Source organism: Lycium barbarum, chromosome 8, assembly GCF_019175385.1.
Source record: "Lycium barbarum isolate Lr01 chromosome 8, ASM1917538v2, whole genome shotgun sequence".
In the NCBI taxonomy this organism is placed as follows: domain Eukaryota; kingdom Viridiplantae; phylum Streptophyta; class Magnoliopsida; order Solanales; family Solanaceae; genus Lycium; species Lycium barbarum.
In genome coordinates this window covers 773306-794257 of record NC_083344.1, presented here as the reverse complement: position 1 = coordinate 794257, position 20952 = coordinate 773306, and the positions used below count along the sequence as shown (strand labels likewise).

Here is a 20952-nt window from a genome sequence, read left to right as displayed (position 1 = left end):
ATTTTCTTTTTTTTTTCATAGTTACCGTCAAAATTAACAAACAAAATTCAATGAATATTTTATCGGCGACTAAAAGCGATAACTTTTCGCAAATTCAGAGAACCAAAACTGTTAAGTGCATACTAAAGGGATAATTTTTAACTTACCCTCATAGTTAAGGGACCATTTTTGTTAAGTTGTGGCAAATTTAAAGGACCAAAACTATTAATTGCATAGTTAAGGGACTACTTTGATCCTAGCCTCATAGTTAGGGACTATTTTAAACCTACCCTCATAGTTAAGGGACTATTTTAATCCTACCATCATCTGATGAATTGTTTCCCCCTGCCTTATCGTAAAATTAATTAAGTACGACATCCACTTTTAATTACTTTCTCCGGTTCAAAGTGATTGTTCACTTAGACCTTTAACATAACTTAAGAAGATACTAACACCTAAAAAAAAATAGATATTTTTATCCTTCGTTAAATACTGCATACTCTTCAGATGAGTGTCACCTTATGAAAAAATTAGTCCTCTTTGATGCTCAATTCTTAAAAAACATTTAATAAATAAGGGTAGTTTAGTAAATTCTACATTATATTTATTGATTTCTTAAGGAACATGATTTTCGCTAAGGTGACATTTATTTTAGGACGAAGGTGTAGTTAATATAATTTCTTGATTAAGCAAAAACTCACTTATCTAAATAAGTGCAAATTTAAAAGTAAATAATTATTTCTTCTTGATTATACAACCAGACATTTTATTGGACCAAAATAAAAAGACTAAATGAACGTTCATCCTGACCCGGAGGGAGTAGTTTATCTCTATAAGTTTCACTCCAATTCACCAGTTTGACATGGTCAAGTTTAATTTCCCTCTGCCCTATTGTAAAATTAATTAAGTACGACATCCACTTTTAATTACTCTCTCTGGTTCAAAGTGATTGTTCACTTAAATCTTTAACATAACTTAAGAAGATACTAACACCTAAAATAATTAGATTTTTTATTAAACTATCTTTCGTCAAATACTGCATACTCCATCCGTCCTAAAATGAGTGTTACCTTATGAAAAAATTAGCCCTCTTTAGTGCTCAATTATCAAAAAAACATCTAATAAATAAAGGTAGTTTAGTAAACTCCACATCGTATTTATTAATTTTGTAATGAGCATGATTTTCACTAAGGTGATACTTATTTTAGGACGAAGGTGTAGTTAATATAGTTTCTTGATGACACAAAAACTCACTTATCTAAATAAGTGCAAATTTGGAAGTAAATAATTATTTCTTCTTGATTATATAAGCAGACACTTTTTTGGACCAAATTAATAAGACTAAGAGCCCGTTTGGATTGGCTTATAAGTTGCTTATAAGCTGTTTTCAGCTTTTTTGAGTGTTTGGCCGGCCAGCTTAAAGTCATTTTGTGCTTAAAATAAGCTCAAAAAAATAATTGGGCCCATTTGACTTAGCTTATCTAAAGCAGCTTATAAGCTGAAAACAGCTTATAAGCCAAAAAAAATAAGTTAGACTACCCCAACTTATTTTTTTTAGCTTATAAGTTGTTTTCAGCTTACAAGCATAAGCCCATCCAAACAGACTCTAAGTGAACGTTCATCCTGAACCGGAGGGAGTAGTTTATTTCTACTATATTAGAAATACCAGTTGGGTCCCTTTGGTCGTCCGTCGTCCTCCATCCAAGGGCAAATCCGTCATTTAGCTCAAGGGCATTTCGGTCATTTCACTTTACTACTTAAATCTAGAAGACTCACTTTACCATAACAGTTGCCGACTTCCAAACAAACCCATCTCTCAGTTTGCCTGCTTCCAGAAAATACTCGGAGTTTTTTTCACCCCTTCAACTGGTTTTGCAAGTTGAGGTATATGTTTCTGTTAAGTTTTTGTCCAAATCTTCTATTTCTTCTTCTGATCTTTTTTTACATTTTCAAGTTCTGTTCAGATTTCTCATTTTCTTGGTTGAATTTCATGGCTATTGAACGAAAGATAAAACTTTTAGGTGAGGCAGATTATTGTTGTAATAGTAGTTGCTTTAGAATTCTTTTCGAATTTCACAAATGTTAGTTCAAATTATGTGAATACCCAATCTGATTGCTTTTTTTTTTGTTGTTGTTTCAGACGAAGAAAAAAGTAACTTTCTGGTTCTCATCTCTTGACTTTCGTCCATTTCCATCTTTGGACCTATTAGTGGAGGTATAATAATTTAGTGCTTGAACTAATTTTTGTGCAAGGTTATATTTCACACATGGGATGGCATGTCTGCAACTCATTAGTAAATTAAAAGTTATCATCAGCTATAGGCCAGCACCTAATGTCAACTTTTAACCCAACAAAAAATATTTTTTCTCTGAAGCAGATAGTTGCTTGATTAGGGCTTTTTGCACTTTGTTAATTGTTACTCAGAGTGGTAAACTTGAGAACTTTTTGCAGTTTATTTCACTGTGCGGCATTTATGCATATTCCTAAATAGTAAGTCTATTTCTGATTTCAATGTGTTTCAGGGCATAAGTATTCACAAGCTATTGCTCTGTACACACAAGTGATTAAGTTGAACAGTGAGAATGTGGTGTACTAGGCTAATCGTGTGTTTGCTCACATCAAATTGAAGGAATATTGCAGCGTAATAGAGGACGGAGCTAAAGCTATTGAAATTGTCCCCAGATATTCAAAGGTTTGTTTCAAATTGTCAAAATATTGGAAAAGAATTGTGCTTACTTTTTTATTATTTTCGATGTAGGTTGATACGGGTGATGTGTGCTTAATCTCTGATGGGTTGTGATCGTATTGCTGGTGATAATCAAATTGTTCTTATTTTTTATTTTAAAGCTTTACTACAAAATATATCTTGAGAAGAACATTGCTTATGTAACTAGCTACCATATTTAGAAGAGAAGATAATGCCATACCAGTGACATTGTTTGTGCATTATGTTATTTGTGACCTTTAAGATTCGGACATTATGCTTCTCAGATATCTTTTCTCATGGTTTGAGGAGGTTCTCTCTTTTACTTAATCTCAATGGTGATAATGATTGCAAACTTTGGAATATAAATGAGCGGTCATTTAAGTTGTATTTTTTCCTTGGAGCTGCGACACATATATGAAACATACATCGACTTAAACCATCTTTAGGACGGGTAGTACATATTGTATCCCAAGGTCAATTAACATTTATCTTGAAATAGCTTTTAAACGTGTGATTCTTTCAATGTTTATAGTTGTTTATCTTCAGGCAAGTACATTAAATTTGATGGATCTCTCCTTATTTGAGGGTATTTGTTTGAATACAACTTAACTGATATTGACAACTTAAAATTGATTAACATTAATTATATCAGTGTATAAACTTGTGTAGTTTTACGATTATTTTTCTTCGTGTGCAACTTTTCTGTCTGTGCAAATTCTATATATGGCTGTCCTTTACCACCAAATGGCGTTTTTCAGTCCATGTAGTTGATTTTTTGGTAGAATTTGTGCTAAATTTGAAGTTTTTATTACTCTGATGATGCAGGGATTCAATCCATGTATTTGCTGTTGTTGTTGAATTTGTGCTAAATTTGAAGTCTTTCCATGTAGTTACTGTTGTTCTGGTGGTTTAAGTGGTAATTGAGAAATATACTGATGATGTTTTTCTTTACTGCTATTAATGTGTAGCGGCTAAATTTGAAGTGTTTACTAGACTTGGTAAGTAGAATAGAATTCACTCCATGTAGTTGATGTTGTTCTGGTGGTTAAGTGATAAGTGAGTGAGTAAAGTTTCCTTGACATATCGACTTTCATGTAATGAGTTACACGTTCTAGCTACTGAAAATGCATTTTCATAGTCTTGGATCCATGGATATGTTTTCTTATATAAGTGAATTGGTGTTATTCAATGAGTTTTGCATGCATCTACTTTTTTTTTTAACAAAAGCATGAGAAAATGCGAACAGGGTTATTTAGTGGATATACTAAAACTTCTGATCTATATAGTTTTACCCTCAAGTTAAAAAACGTTTAGAACAGGTGCGTAAATGATCTGTTCTGTTGTGACTTTTTCCAGGGACTTCATACAGGCCATCTAAACTGCCACCAAGCCACTTCAGCTATAAGCATACAGATTAGACCATGCTTATTTAGGAAGCATTATGCTTTTAGTTTTGATAAATGTTCCTTTCTGGTCGAACTTAAATGGACCATTCCTACAGCAAAAGGAAATGCCAACTTTGTACTACTGTTGCTGCTAATGTTCTTACTGCTCTTAACTGAATATTGTATCTCTGTAGGAATGATGAAACAACTACATTCTGTTGTATTTCATCTTCACACTTCCTGTACAAACTTCTCATGACACTTGAAATGTAGCTATATCTTCTTTTTTGGGTTGAGCATAGTTTATTAATTACAGCTGTATCAGTGTTCCTGTCAAATTTTAGTTTAACTTTTGAGCTTTCCGTCCGTGCTTCTTTTAATATGCTTAGTTGTATCCTTCTGTAAATTTCTTCCTTTACAAAAATCATGAGCTATATTACATCGAGGGACACAGTGGTTCACATGGACAAAAAACTAAAAAACTATATGTATTAATTTACTAGTGCTTCAATCTTTGACCTTTTGCAGAGTTGGGGACAAAAGATTTGAAATGGTATCTTATATCAAACTGAGATTGTAACGTTAACATGTTGCATCTTCTTTCTCTATTTTTTTTTATGGCATGGGAACCCGCAGCCGCTACCCTTCGGGTGCGCACAGGGTAAACCCAGCTCCCGTGCAATAGCTCGCAAACCACACAAGAGAGGTAACCCGCACTAGGCAAGCCCGGTGCGACGAGCTCGACCCATAAGGCAAAATCTCCTGCTGTCGTAGGTAGGGGGTTTCGAACTTGAGACCTCCATTGTCAAAGCCCCATGCTCAATCAACTGAGCCACCCTTGCGGGTTTCTTTCTCCATTTTTGAGAAAGCTAAAATAGATAGGGTCATGTCTTGAAAGATACTGATGAGCTGGTTAAATTACATGTCCAAATATGGTTTCAAATTATCCAAGCGGCTCCTAAATCATTTTTTAATATTTCCTCCCAATAATTTCTTTCTCTGACTTCTCTTCCTTTCTAATTCCATTTAGTCCACGTGTACTTTGAATTCTGAATCAAGCAATGAAAAACGGGTAAAGTCTTAGCAGGAAAAGCTCATTATGGTTCTATACTTGTACTATGATTTGTTATCTTTGACCTCTTAGAAAGGGAGGGAAATCGGTTTGACAAATGTCAAGCTATGTTAACTCAGCTATGAAATTGTACAGATTACTTGATAATTACTAAAAAGTCTTAGTTGCAAAAAGAAGAACGGGAGGGAAACTGAGTTATAATTTGTAACCATTTTGTATTTCTTTGTAGGAAGCAAGTGATTAATTGTGGTCAAAAGGCAAGTCCAAAGGTTAGTGGCGTATCGACTTAACGTATCATATGCTTGAAAGGTCCAAACTTCTAATCTGAAATCCTGATGTACGCAAATAATTCCTGCTAAAATCCATCCTGTCATTATTATGTGCATGAAGGTGTGGGAAAAAAATGCTAAACATGTTTTCTTCCAACTAAAAGCATGCCAAACTGCGCAATTGTTTGGCATGATGATCTTACAGAGAATTTACACTTTCGAACCTGCAAAAATCCTCTTTCTTCGATTTATCTAGGAATGATCTTGGATTACAGGAAAACTGAAGCTATTGAAAGCAAGAAGAGTGATGTTATAGGTGGTATGTAGCAATCCAGCTATTAGAATAGGCTATATTCGACGGGAAGTAGAAAGAGTAAAATATGTTGGTTTCTATGAATGGTTTATGAAGAAGTAATTGTTCATTTTACCATTAATTGTGAAAGACCAAAGTATTAACTTACATTGTGCTGGTGTATCATGTCAAAGCATTTCATGCATCTTATGTATATGACTTTTCATTATTTATTTTCACTGGAAATTCAAATAAAAAGTATATTGTTAGTACTATGCTTTGTTGTCGAATGGCATAACTTCCCCTTTGGATCGTCAACATAGTAGTTCTGAGCCTCAATTTGGTTGTTCCTCCGACTGAGACTGTAGTTTTACTACAAGGAAGTGTGTTTGCTCTTTCGCATTTGATTATTTTGTTAAGATGGTAACTAACTTTCTATGTGTGGCCACACCAGGAGTGACAGGATTAGGAATGAGGATATTCGGGATAAGGTAGGGGTGGCCTCGGTGGAAGACAAGATGCGAGAAGCGAGATTGAGATGGTTTGGACATGTGAAGAGGAGAGACACAGATGCCCCAGTGCGGAGGTGTGAGAGGTTGGCCATGGATGGTTTCAGACGAGGTAGGGGTAGGCCGAAAAAGTATTGGGGAGAGGTAATTAGACACGACATGGCACAACTACAGCTTACCGAGGACATGACCTTAGATAGGAGGGTTTGGAGGACCCAAATTAGGGTAGAAGGCTAGTATATAGTCTCGTTATCCGTTCTTATTAGTAGTCGCATTATTGCAATATAATTTCTTGTGCTCCGATTTCTGTTATTATCTGTTATTTCCTGTGCTTTGATTATCCTGTGTTATCTGCTCCGATTTCTGCTATTATCTGTTATTTCCTGTGCTTTGATTATCCTGTGTTATCTGTGTCGCTTGCATTATTTCATTTCCATATCGCTTTGAATCTCTTATCTGAATCTCTTAACCTTATCTGACTTCTTTTTATGCTTTTATTGAGCCGAGGGTCTTTCGGAAACAGCCGTCCTACCTTGGTAAGAGTAAGGTCTGCGTACACTTTACCCTCCCCAGACCCCACGATGTGGGATTTCACTGGGTTGTTGTTGTTGTTGTTGTTGTTGTTGTCGGTAACTAACTTTCTTGAGCCCCCACCTTTTATTCCTACTGATGTCCCCAGAGTTGATCACTGTCTTTTGTTGAAAAAAATTGGTGCTTCAAGAATATCTGTGCACATTTCTTGCTGGAATGTATTAGTGGAGTCATTGTTTTAATCATCATAAATTTTCTTTTTCTCAGATTTGTGCATCAATACATTAAGAGGTTCAATCTCTAAAACTAGAGGAAATTTGACATACGTACCTAAAATGTTAAACCAACAGCTTTATAATTTTACAACCAATCCCTTTACAGTGATTCGTTTCAAATCCATTGCCTGCCTATGACCAAAAGGGACGATAATTGTGTCAAAATCTTAAAATTCTCGCCTCATGTTGGGTCGGGGCGCAGCACGGGTAATGCCCTAAATTTGGCAAAAAAATTGTCTCTTTGGCTAGGACTTAGTTTTGTGGTAGCTGTGGAAAGAGGTGTATTGCTTTTTGTGGTAGCTGTGGAAAGTAGGGCTGGGCATAAATACCGAAATCCGAAAAACCGGACCGAACCGAATTAATTCTGTTTTTCGGTGTTCGGGTTTTCGGTTCGGGTTCGGTTTCACTTTGCAAAAAATTCGGGATTCGGTTCGGTGTTCGGGGTTTAGTATTCGGGTTTTCGGTTTAAACCGAAATATTATGTCTTAGCCTAAAATTATTAATAGTCCAAGCCCATGCCCTATTTAATTTAAGCCCAAACAAAAATAACCCAAGCCCACTTCATTCTTTTCATCTTTTGTATCAATCAGACATAACGTATCAATGTATCAATCCCTAATTTCACTTCTCATTTCTCAAAGCTTCAGAGCTTGGTTCACTGCAAAAAAAAAAAAAAAAAAAAAAAAAAAAAAAAGCTTCAGAGCTCAAAGTTTGCTCTTCCAAGCTCGGCGGCGGTGACTGCTCTTCCAAGCTCGGCAGCGACTTCTCTTCCAAGTTCCGACGGCGACAGAGTAAGTATTTCTCTCTCTCACTGTTATGTCCCGTATTTTCGTATAACGGGAAATCGAGAAATAAATAAGACTTGTGTGTGTTGAGGAGATATTTTGATTCAAGTTGCTAGGCTCATGTTGATTATGAAATCATTGATGTCAAGACCTCGGGGAAGGCCGAGGGTAAATTTGGAATTTTAGAATTAGTTTCGGGAATTACAAAACGGGACTTTTAAGGAATTGGGCCAAGAATTGGACAACAAAAAAAAAATTGAAGCCCAAGTCCTTGAGGGTGGCCGGCCATAGCCTTTGGCCCAAACCCATTTATAATGTCATGTGCTAAGCACATGACTAGATGTGGATATATATCAACTTACCCTTTGAATTATCAAGAATTAAGATCAAAAAAAAAAAAAAAAAAGAGAAGGGGCATCAAATAAGGCTCTCGGCCGAAGTGGGTTTAGGAAGAGAAAAAAATTGGCAAGCTTTGATCTTAGCCTTAAAAATCTTGAGTTTTGCCTAGTGGTGAAGTACTCAAGACCCTCTTCGTGGTGGTACAATTAGTTCGACGAAAGGACGACGTTTGCGGCGAATCGGAATCTTAAGATTAAGGTAAGAAATCTATGTTTTTGTGTTATGAAATGGATTTACATGTTATAGTGATTGATGTTGCATGAGGATTGTGGGATGGTGTTGTGTTTGTGCATGGTGTGTGTGTGTATAAAGGGTGTGTTTGGCCGTGAGTCCCATGTAGTGCAAGGCATAAGAATTTTATCTTGTTTAGTTTGAATAATGTGTTGTTGTGATCTTTATGTTGTAAAGGATTGATTAAAGAATTGAGTTGGTGTTAGAAAATAATTTCGGACGTTATCGGGAAGTGTATACCTTTGGTATATTTGTGTATATCATAGTATATTTATGATACTAAAGACCTTAAATAAGATTTATGGTTGATGATAACGAATTTGGAATGAAACGACGCAAGTTAGAGCGTTCGTCGTAACTTTTGGTATTTTGAATGAAAATTGGAAAGTAGTGAACTTTGGGGATGTTTGTCTGTGGTTTGGAACTTGTTGGTGGTGTGTTTGAATAATTGTGAATGAGTGAATGAATGGACTAATGTGGAAATAGATTTGGAATTTTGAAGTTGAATCAAGAATTTGCCAACTTATGTATTAAAGTGAAATTTTGAAGTTAATGTAGTATGATTGTGGTTTGTATGGTTTAATGATGTTTGGGCTGTTGTTGTTGTTGTATTTTGAGCCGAGCTAAGTCTCGGGGGTGTTAGATTTATAGGGGAAGTGCTGCCGAAATTCCGGTAGCCAAATATAGCCCAAAGACTAAAATGTTAATTCTCATGAATAGTAACTGGTAAAAGTGACCATTTGCAGTTTCTGGACGAAACGGGAATTGCGATTTGAGGAGCGTAAGGTGCCAACCAGGTATGTAAAGCCTACCTATCATTCTTTTGGCATGTCCTAGACATACTAGGTTAAGATCGGCCCCTCGGGAATAACCCTGCTCTTGGAAATCGAAGTTCAAGTTCGAGCACTATTCATTCAGCGCGATTGAACCCTTTTTGTCGCATTTGGTTAGAAGAATGTTCGTACCTCCATAACTTGTGCTGTTGTGTCCGAAACTCCTCGAAACTTTCGTAGATGGCCCTATGGAGCCGAAAGTCTGTGATTTGTGTCCGCCGCCTCAATTTGACCCGAGGTGGGCCCGCGAGCCCCGAGGCTCCCCTTATTCAGTTTGTTTGGTCCGTTTGTGTCCGTTATAATCTGCGACCGTCTGTTTATGACCAAGGATGCGTTTGAAACTTCCTATGCCATTAATGTACGTTTTCCCCTCTGAATGATGTGAGATTTTCGGAAAATGACTTATGAACGCTTTTTCTTGAGAATTTGGCAGTTTGGAACTTCGTAACTTTTACACATAAACTTTGATCAATCTGATTCCTGCTCAGAGCCTTCTGGCGTCAGTATATACCTATACGTAAACTATATGTTGAGTCCGACAAATTATTTTTGATATGCATATGGTTTCTGCACTACTCTGTTCGTGCTGTCTGCTATGACTTCGTTCGTCGGTACCCGGGCCGACTTTGTGATCGTGCGCGCTAAAATATATTCGGGAGTTATGATGTGTTACGGTTTCCGAGGCCTCGCCATAGGGCCGGTTACCGCTTATGGAGTTATGATGTGATATGGCATTTGATATGTTCTGATGATATGATGTGTGTGTGATATGATGTGTCTGGAGACTGTACGGATATTTGAAAACTTTTGGAGTTATGATGTGTTGTGGCACCAGCGTCGGGGGGTGACCACGTTCCTAAACCCTATACATGATTTGATTTGCATTTGTACGTTCGCCTCCCGCGTAGGTTTGCTTTGTTTACGATGTTGGTGTGTTTGTTCTTTCTGACTCCAGCTGTGTTTGTGATTTCTGTACCTTCTGCTTTACATACTCAGTACTTCTCCCGTACTGACCCCCGTTTCTTCGGGGGCTGTGTTTCATGCCCGCAGGTACAGAAGCTCGTTTGGGTGGTCCTCCAGTCTAGGCTACTCATTCTGCTGTGTTGGAGAGCTCCCCTTTGATTCGGAGCCTAACGATTGGTACATATCTTTTGTTGTGTCTGTATTCTGTATATTTGGATGAGTGGGTATGGCGGGGCCCTGTCCCGTCCTATGTTCGTATGTTCTGTTTTGTCTAGAGGCCTGTAGTCAGATTGGTGGGTCGTGGGTCCGGTGTGTTTGCATGTGAGTCTGTTTTGCATTCTTAAGCGGCCCGTACGCTACTATGGCCAAGTCGGCCCCTGAGTTGTATGTAGGTGTATGCATTTGGGGGCGATGTACATTCCGCCACCCTTCTGATGTGTGTGTGTGAGATTTGGTGATGTATATTCCGCCTCCTTTCTGATTTGTGATTTGTCTGATCTGTACGGGCGACTGCTTAGGATAAGTGTTCGGTAGATGTCTGATTACGATGTTGAGTTCGAATAACGTACGTTGAGTTTGGACGAGTCTGATTACGATGGTCTGGGTGTGAGTTCGTTTGGGGTGTCCCAGAAGGGCGCCAGTCGCGGCCCACTGGGCTGGGTCGTGACACTCACACTTCTCCTAATCGACTTCATCTGTTCTTTCACTAGTTGATGTGAGCTTCTTGCTACTGTTTTGATTGTTGTAACATGATATGTGGTGGTTGTGAATTTGTTGTAATTAAATGAGTAGTTGTTTGAGATCTGAAAACTGAATTGAAAACTGAAAACTACTGCTGTTGTTGTTAAAAATGCTGACACCTTATCTAAATTAGTTATGATTCTTATTGCTTTCAAAGATAAGTATGACCATTTTCAGTTTATTTATTCATGTTTTAGGATTCAGTATTGACATATAATTTAATATAACATAGCAACTACTTCTCCAGCTTCCGAATTGGACCCCGCATAGGATTTTTTTTTCAGTAAATTATATTGCTTCAGTGTATTACTTCCATGTCAAACGTTCATAGGCATTATTTACAATCCAATCTGGAAAAGCATAATTCCAATAAACACTAGATAAGAGGACAATAGAGAATTTAGCTAGATCATAGGTTAGCACATTCCATGTTCGAGAAATATGTACAAGCTTTATATATCTGCTCACCAACTTTTATGAAAAGAGTCGATTTAAGAAAGAACTGATTTGACCAAAGAGAATCTGGAAGCTAGATGCATGAAATCTATATATCTTCCAATCTCTTATTTGTGTTCAAGATTGGCTTAGGAAAGAGACTAAATCTATTAGTGTGGAAGAAAGTTTGGATCATCTTGAGGAACTTGAACTTGGTAAGATTTTGTATTTTTTTTATGTGTTTTAGTGAAAAAATTACATACTTTTTTATGTTGTATGACATATTTGATTAAATTATCTTTAGACATGGCAAATAGTGGAAGAGATCCTTGCATTGTTGATGTATGATTGCAATTTGCTTCTTTGTTACTAGTGGTAAGTTCAATACTTTATTTTGTAGTTTTGTTCTTTTATCTTGAAAGTTATTTTCTAACGTTTGGTTTTATCTATTTTTTGTTATTTTCAAGTTCAACCATGCCTTCTAGAGCTCGCTCACAAGTTTGGGAACATTTTGTGCGGTGCGATACTTAATTGTAATAGAGCAAAAGACACATCTAGCTTAATGAAGCATATTAAGAAATGTCTTGACTCTTGAAGATATGCGGATTCACCTTCAACTTTAAGCTTATGTTTTGAATTTGGTAAATTTCGGACTTAATTATGATTGTTATGTGAGACGACGGATTTAACACTTGGTGTTACAACTTATGTTTTGTATTTGGAGCTAAAATTTAGGACATTTATGTTGTTTGGCCGTTTGGCTGCTACTCATTTTATCGTTATGTTGTTTGTGTTGCTTGTTTTTGTCTTGTACGTTGTTTGTTGCTGGTCACCGTAAAGGCTTCAGGTTCACATTATGTTACTGCTGAACTGCTGAAAAATACTGCTGCTGAAACTGTTGAAAACTGCTGAATTGCTGCTGAAAACTGCTGAAAAATGCTGAATTGCTGCTGAAAAATGCTGAACTGCTGCTGAAACTGCTGAGCTGCTGAAACTGCTGAATTGAAAACTGAAAATTGCTGAACTAAAAATTGAAAACTGTCTGCTGCTGTCTACTGCGCAGCTGCTGCTGCCGCTGAAAGCCTGAATTGAAAACACCGAAACCGAACCGAACCAAACTTCAAAAAACCGAAACCGAAAGAACCGAACCGAATTAGTTTGGTTCGGTGTTTGGTGTTCACTTTCAAAACACCGAAACCGAAATAGCTAAACCGCAGTATGAGAAAACCGAACCGAAGAACCGAACGCCCACCCCTAGTGGAAAGAGGTGTGGCATGTGTTGACACCCAATTTTGTCCCACCTTTCCTCCAAAATACCTATTTTTCGCTTCTAATATTTTGGCAACTTTAAAAAATAATTATTTGCATTTTTTTACTATAATTAGCTTTTATTAATACCGGCATTTCATTATCCTGTCATTATCTTTTACTACCGTCATTACTACCATTATTATTATTACTATTATTATTATTATTATCATTATTATTATTATTATTATTATTATTTTTGTTACTATTTTTTATTATTACTAGTATTATCATAATTATCATTTCAATATTTTTACCGCCTTACGCACACGCATCGCATTTATCTTCGCATAATTAAATAACTGCATTTACTTACTGTTGAATTTCAAATATTATTGCACTGCTATTATGACGGCATAATTTATTATCCGAGTATTAATAATTGCACATTAAGTAATTTAAATTAGTCTTTCATTTAAATGTAGTAGCCCAATCAACTCATAAACATTTTTGACCAGTCCATATTTTGAACTCAATTTTCAAATCAGTCCACATTTTAATACCCAGCCCAAAATAAAATCGACCCAGTCCATTAAATCATTTGACCCGACCCAATTCCATTTGAACAAAAAGGAACCACTAGGGTTCCTTTTAATCTCCTTCACGCCGCCAACCCCCCCTATGGCTCTCTCCCTTCCTCTTTTCTCTCCCTTCTCTCTTCCACGCCACTGCCGCTCCTCTCCACTTACCCCTGTCCCCCCGCGCCACTGTCACCCCACTCCTTCCTGTTCCCCCACGTCTTCTGCCATTTCCACTACCCTTGTTCCCCACGCTTTTCCCTCTCTCGCTTCCTTCAAACAACTATAAAGAAAGGGGAGAGATTGGAAAGGAGGAGGATTTTCGGATTAGGGAAAACCCCCCAAGAATCTGGAGATTTTTTTGATTCATGAAATTCCCCAAGAAACTAAGTTCTCAGCCGCACAAAATCCCTTAATTTTTTTTTGAGTCCTTTATCCTTTCAAATTCCATAGAAATTGAAAGCTTTCGTTTTGTCGCTAAAAATCCCTTAAGCAAAAAATTAAATTTTAGCAGTCTTGTTTACTTCTGGATATTGAGTTTTAAAAGTGTTCGAGCGGATATCGAAACCCCGTACCCACTTCGCTGCACCCGAAGAAGGTATTTTCTGTAGCTTTTGTGTTATCTAAAGTGTTAATTATATGTTTAGTTCGAGTAATCAACATGTTTTAGATTTTAGTTAAATATGTGGTTTGATTTTATGCTAGTTTTGGCATCGTGTGTTTTAGCTAATACTGCCAGTTTTAGAGCTCTGTTGTTGGTGCCTGTACGATTAGCATGCAATTAGTTTTCATTCCCGCTTTAAATGTATGATTTGTAGTCCTGCTAATTGGCTGTCTCCTTAGATCTTAGCCCTGTGACTGATTGGTATAATGAAGAAGCTATTAATCTAATCAAAATGTGTTTATGTGTTTATACCTGTCTGTGGTCTCGGCGGGTTTAGTCTCAGTTTAATTTAGCTTAGTAGCATTATGCATACTCCTGCTTTAATTAGTTTAGTCACGTCTTATGTGCTATTATAGCTTGAAGCAGTCCTAGACAACCATGATTTTACCTTTGATTCAACTTGTGCGATCAAGCATATTCCTGTAAGTCTGTGTCATTGCAAAATTTATGTCAAATGTGTGTTGTGGTCATGAATATATGCTTACTTTGTTAAGAGGCAGTTGAACACCCATCTTTCAATAACCTCTGGGTGTAGCTTCAAACCTGGTTGTTAAATGATAGAGTAGTTCAAGTTTCTGGTCTTTCGTCTGTTCAGTGTATAGTCTTATTGTAGTTCTTGCTAAGTCTATATCCATGATATGAGTCTAAGTCAATTGATTCGGTATTCCAAAGTCGCAGAGTATGCATAGAAAGATTGTTAAATTGCAACTTGTAGCATCTATGAATCCATCTAATATTCTGGGAAACTTGTGATACCCGTTTGAGGTCCTATTTTGGTCAAATTTTATGAATACATGCTGTATGTATCTCCCTTGAAATCCTTGAATTATTTGCTAGCATAGTTATGATTTTGTTGAAGAAGTTGAATCCAATACGATATAAAGCATGCTCTCATATGTCTGTTTCGGTTAAAGTCCTTGTTGTAGTGGTTTAGCAATATCGGATATATTCTGTTTGAAGTACTTTCTAGTGTCATGTTGCTGCCCACTAAATGTGGTATTTTTGACCCTTTCTTTTGCCGCTCTCTCATTAACTTTGATTGAGAAATGACTAGTTTAAATGGTCTCGATTCAGATACTGATCTTATTTCCCTTTCTTTTACATGTACACATCGGAGCAAACGGAGTCTTAGTTCGGGACTTTATCGAAACAAAGTCTCAAGATGAGACTTGACACATCCCTCCACGTGGTCCTCTCGTGTCGCAATTCTTAAATCATCTCGGGCAGGCGAAACTCGTTAGAGATCCCCTGCAACATTTTACTCTTTTTTTTCTTATCGTTCATTTCTTCTCATCCATCTTTATGATTGCTAATTTGTCTGTGGTTTGAAAGTATGTGTGTAACTTATGATTCACGTAGGATTAGAATGGGTAGATTTTCTCATTTAGGATTACCGCTCTGAACGTTAAATACCTGCTTTTCACCATATAGAGCGCCTCATTCACACAATAATATTTCAAACTTTGTTAATTATAAGTCATCTTTTTTTCTTTTTCTTTCAAGGCTATTTTCTTAAATTTTAAATATTATTTAATTAACCTAAGTTTGGTCGGATAACCGTAAGTTAACGGATTCTAAAAGATGCCTAACCCCTTCCCTTTAGGATAATATAGAACCCTTACCTAGAATCACACTGGTTAAGCAGGCTATTAACGGAGGTATAATCGGCTTTACCTTAGTTAATAATCAGGTGTCCTAATTCACCGTAAAATCAATTAGGTGGCGACTCCTTAAAACAAAGCAATATAGGAATCTCCAATATGCTGTACTCCGCTCTAACCCGGGTTAAAATGGGGTATAATAGCTTGGCGACTCTGCTGGGGATAATAAAGGTTCTAATCATAACAAACTTAGGTTAATAATTAATTTGTTGGATGTTTGGTTGTTTTCTTTATGTTTACTTTTATTGTTGCTTCATTTGTTTTTCTTTTATGTTCTTTTAAGTGATTGCTTTATTATGTGAAATTTTCTATGTAATAATATGTTACTGCTTTCCTTAAATTGGCATTCCGGTCATATTTCCTCCACTTTTGGAGAACTCACACTATCACACGTACACGCGAGGTGTGTTTTGCGCACCCGCAAATTTTTCTTCGTAGAATCCAAATTTTAGGAGAGTTGGCGTATGCGCGGGGTGCCCGAGTAACGGGGACTGCGTAGCCTTCTCACTCGAGTAGTCCGCTCGGGAACCTTGTGTCTAGCAAGCCAAATCTTAGAAACTTAAGATAGAGCTTTGCCACCAATTTTATTTAAGTCATGCATGCATAAGCCTTAGGTGGGTCGATCCTAGGTATCGGTTCCACAATTAGGAAACCTACCAAATTGTCGACAGGTTTCATAACCCACCGACCAGCAAGCATATTATGTGTACCGTGATAATGATAGAAGGATCCGAGCCTAACCATGACATGTCGAGTTTGGGAATCATTTTCTTTTTGTAGGATAATTCTGTCATAGTGTAGCATTATGTGTTCTTTATGTGCTTTGTTTAATGTGTCTTAGATTAGATTAGATTCATATGTTTGAAACAGTATTCAACATAGTATCGAGGCTTCTTTAGTTTAAAGTTGTGAGGATTAGCAATATCTTAAAATTGATAAGAATACTCTTTCAAATGTTAATACACTTTAGTCACAACTTCGACGTGTTTAAATGCAAAGGAAGAGTTAGCTTGAGTTCCAGGTCTGTTACAATTGAAACCTTTGATCTGTCTTGTAATTAGATGAGTACTCAGCTGATAGGGATTGCTTAGTTTACTTTTCCAATCGTAACAGACCTGTTTAGTACAAATCAGACCTAAATTGGTGTGCTCATTGGCTTTGTCAGTCAGTCTATGTCAGTTTTTGTCGCATGTTTGCTTAGTTTAGCTATTCAGTCCAGTAAACGTTTGTTCATTCTGTTTGCATTTTCGTTTGAGTGCCTTAGTTTAAGCATCTATCTATGAAGTTTTGAGTGTTTATCTATTAAGCTACACCACGTCTAGGCTTTTGAAGTTGTTTGGCTATTTAGTTACGAATCTTCAATATGTCATTGATTGTTTTTTAGTATAGCTGGTTGTTAGATAAATTTGGTTATCATGCGTATGGTTTCTGTACTAACTAACCCTTTTTATGTGATTAATATATGTTAGTTTTAATTTGGTTGTGTAGTCAATGGTGTGCTTTTTTTAAATGATTACAAGTATGCTAAGTAGAGCTCAAATTCCTTCTTTAACTATGTGTTAGTTCAAGTTAGTGCTAGGTTATTAGCATGCCTCATATCTGTTTAGCCTAGCTTTGTTCAAGCATATATGTATTTTGCCGGAGATCGATTAAATTCGAACTAGAATGCTTTTTTGGGTATGTGTCTCAATGTTAGGAGTCTAATTGGAGTTGCTTGTTTGGTTATGTGTCTCAACATTATGAGCCTATCACCTTTCCTTCATTTTCTCTTTTCCCTCAGGTTCACAGCTTTAGTTTGGGGCAGTTTTGATTAGTTCCATCTCTGTTTGATGTTCATGTTAGTAGTGAGTTTTCAGTACTTATTTGCTTAGCTGCTTGAATTAGAATAGGTTACAGTGTTGAAATTGCTTATCAGGAAAACAAAACTATCGTTTGTGCACTGATGTGATATAGATGCTGGTGTAACATAGCTCCAGTTTTGAGTAGCTTGATTAATGATTGACATGAATCTCATATTTGATTAAGTGCTCCTTACGTAGTCTCTAGCTGATGGTTGCCTTGTTCAGTCCATTCTGATAATTAGTGGAGTTTGTGGATTAGTAGTTACAATATTCTTAGTGTTGTCGTCTGAGTCGCACTCTGTTTTAACCAAAGGTAACAGTTAAGTATGTACCTAGGGGGGCTATTTAGCTGCTTAAGCTTGGTTGAGATTCCTATTTAAAATATAACAGTTTAGAGAGGATTTGGTGGATTGTTTATCTTGTGATTGGTCCCAAAATGGTTTAAGGTAGAGTCAATCCTAAATTACATGGTCTGCCTATGTTTTAACCTCGGGAATAGTTATGTGAACATGGCTTTAGCAGATCTGCTGTTATGAGTTGGTTTCTCTTCATATGCTGTTTGTAGGCAAGTATTCTCTCTTGTTATTAGGTGCTGCTTTAGGCTTCAAAGGTTCAAAATGTTCTGTGAAGTGTGTCTAGATATCTTGGCATCCTAATATGCGCATGAGTTATTTTAAAATCACATCGTGAAGTATTGTTCTGCTATTTTGAGTGGTTGTTGTTGATTGTGTTGGACAGTCTACTGTTGGTTTGTTGGTATTTAGTGGCTAATGTTGGTCCTGTTTTAGCTAAAAATAAAAGTCTCGTGCACTGATTGGGGCAGTTTGTTGGTTTAACTTAGCATAGTTTCCTTAGATTTTAACTAATAAAGATCAGTCGTGAACCATCTGCTTCAGGTTTAAGTGTAAGTAGTCTTTAGATGGTCTTAATTTTGTAAGTGTTTGTTGCTATTTCATTTGTAATGATCTTGAACTTAAGGTGAATCAGTAAAATATCAATCTAATGGAGATTATTGTCTAGTTTAGCTTTTCAGTTCCATTTTGCTCAAGTTCAAGATGGTTTAGATAGGTATTGCTCATAACTTGAGTTCAAAATTATTTTTTCTCCAATGGCCTGCTTGAAGAATGATTTCCCAGTGCTTTTGAGTTTGGTAATATGTTCTAGAAGTCCCAAGTACTTCTGTTGCTGCCCCGCTTCATTTTTTGAAATTTGCAGTTGTGATATGCAATCTTACTAGAAAAAAAAAACTTGAAATTAAAGAACTCTGAATGTTTAACTATAATCCTTCTTTTCTTGCATGCAAGCATTTGTACCTAATGATTTTGGTAGATCCTGCTTATTATTTTATGTTGCTTGTATGTAAGTATTCTTTTGAGACATAATCAGCCTTTTCCTATTTACATTATAATCTAAGTATGCTCTTAGAGATGTTAAGGTGACTTGATATGAAACAAGCTATTTAGATAAGTGAGCCTAGTGAAGTATTTAAAACAGGTTGTTTTGTGGTGTAAGCGAGCATTTCTTGGTCTGGCTGTCTTTTAACCAATCCTAGAATAGGAAATGTTTTAACTAATTCATTCCTTTTAAGCTATTTGATGAAGTTGGGGTGGTCCATCCCCTTATTTTAATGTTTAACATCTTTCTGGGAGATGATCTTTGTTGTGATAACTATTATTGGGAAAAACTCTTTGTTTGTTAGCCATTAAACAGGATGTTCATAGCTCCTACTTGTTTATGTCCAATGAATTAGTAAAGTTCATGCTTCATTTTCTTATTTCCAAAATCTTGAGAAGCAAGTTGTTTCACTTCATTATTTGTAATTTTCCATAATAGTAGCAGAGATCAGGAGCACTTGTAGCTGGATGCTAGATAAAGAGGAGGAAGTTAGTTGCTTGTCTCCTTTGGTCGTAAATAAGCCTGGGCATGATCCATATGTCATTTTTAGTTTCAGAATATTGAGTGTTTGCAGGTAGTGGTTTATTTATATCACTCAGGCGCCCTAATAGTTAATGAATCATCCTGTTTGGGATCTAAGAGGCTTGAAAGGGCTGCTGATTCTTTTATCTTTATAAAGGTAGGATGTGGTTGATAAGGGTTGAATGCCAAACATAGGATTATAAAGTTATTACACTAAGAGGTTTAGCTAGGAAACTGGCTGTTTTGTAGCATGCTCAAGGCTTCAAGATACCCGCTTTTGACTTTATTTTATAGATCTCTCGTTGGTGCGTATTCTCTTTCAAGAAATAGTTAATGAAGTTTTAAAGTTTTAAAGATAGGGCTGTGAAACGGCTTGTTCCAATCGAGGTGTGTTAGCAAATGTAAGCTCTGAGAAAACCAATTCCTATAGTTAGAATTGACTGATTTGTTGTTGTTGTGATTAAGTGTTGGGTACCACATCTATGCAGTATGCCATGTTAAGAATTTCCCTTAAGTCTTTGCTATGCTAGCCCCTCTTGATGGACTGCCTAGTTTAATTGTTGTGTTTATAAGAAGACATGTCCAGTTAGTTTACTATGTATTTGTCTTACTCTTTGAGATGTTTCAATCTGCTGAGTTGCTAGACACAATAAACAGGTATAAAGCCAGTTTTTTGACCTACTGTTCCCTATATATATGTTTGAAAAATGAACATTAGATATGAGTAAGAGGTCTAAAACTGTCAAAGCCCTCTTCTAATGGACCACAGGTCTTTTGAAGACATAAATCTTACATCTTCTCAATTTTTCAAACTGCTTGAGTGATTGTTGACTAGGACATGATCCCATTACTTTCCTTCTTCTTTAAACTTGTTTCTAGTGTAGTTAGCATGCCTAGATAATTTTCATTGGTGCCTGATCAACCCTGTGTCCACCATCAGTATGACACTGTTCCATTTTGTATTTGGTGTAGCTGTCACTTTGTTTGTTGGTGCTATGTTGTGATATCTGAATTCCTTAACTTATGTATATGTGCAGCATCCTATGCCTCACAATCTCTAGCTTCCATTGAATATGACCAAGTGAATAAAGTTTCTTCTTATCCTTTAATGCATAAATTGCTTTGTGAAAAGTAAAGGAAATGAATATTATGTTCAGCCCAGTTAAAGGAAGCTAAAATAATCTGAATATTAAACCTTGTGTGACTATATCTCTTAGCTTTAAAATACATAAAAAATTCTGCTTTGGTCCTGTCAACCTAGGTTTGCTCTGTGTGCATTATCTTGGTAAAATATGATGAAACTACATTGGCAAACAAATTGTTGCTGTGTTCCGGAGCATTAAAATCACACTTGCTATACTTTGAATTCTGGAAAGAACAAATGTATTTTTTTTTTTTTTGTGTGTGTGACTTGAGTTATTGCTTTGTTTCACAAAAGATGCACTTCTGGTGCTGTTGAGTTTTAAAGAAACATAAGCATTTGATAATGATTGTATGAATGGTGTTGCACATTTTGCTAAAGCCCATCACTGCACATTATGCTAAATAGCTGCCTATTCGAAGGCAAACTGTGGTTATAAATGGTTGCCGCTCTGAGGTTGAAAATGGCTGCATTACTGAGTAGATTTAAGCTAAA

The 20952-nt window shown here is 36.5% G+C and overlaps 2 long non-coding RNA genes across 7 annotated transcripts; both read left to right on the top strand.

Moving 5' to 3' along the window:
• The first annotated feature begins 1687 nt into the window (after window positions 1-1687).
• On the top strand, window positions 1688-4368 carry LOC132605596 (uncharacterized). 2 transcript variants are annotated; one of them, XR_009569231.1, is made up of 6 exons: window positions 1688-1863; window positions 1944-2000; window positions 2120-2194; window positions 2503-2672; window positions 2739-2791; window positions 4044-4368. It is a non-coding gene; the product is annotated as an uncharacterized LOC132605596 (long non-coding RNA). The 2 variants fall into 2 exon arrangements; XR_009569230.1 differs by having other exon boundaries at window positions 1691-1863; window positions 1934-2000.
• Window positions 4369-5367: 999 nt separating this feature from the next.
• Window positions 5368-12216, top strand: LOC132605597 (uncharacterized). 5 transcript variants are annotated; one of them, XR_009569236.1, is made up of 5 exons: window positions 5368-5413; window positions 6160-6326; window positions 7662-7811; window positions 11551-11782; window positions 11875-12216. It is a non-coding gene; the product is annotated as an uncharacterized LOC132605597 (long non-coding RNA). The 5 variants fall into 5 exon arrangements; XR_009569235.1 differs by having other exon boundaries at window positions 5376-6326; window positions 11712-11782; XR_009569234.1 differs by having other exon boundaries at window positions 5376-6326; window positions 11561-11782.
• The last annotated feature ends 8736 nt before the right edge of the window (window positions 12217-20952 follow it).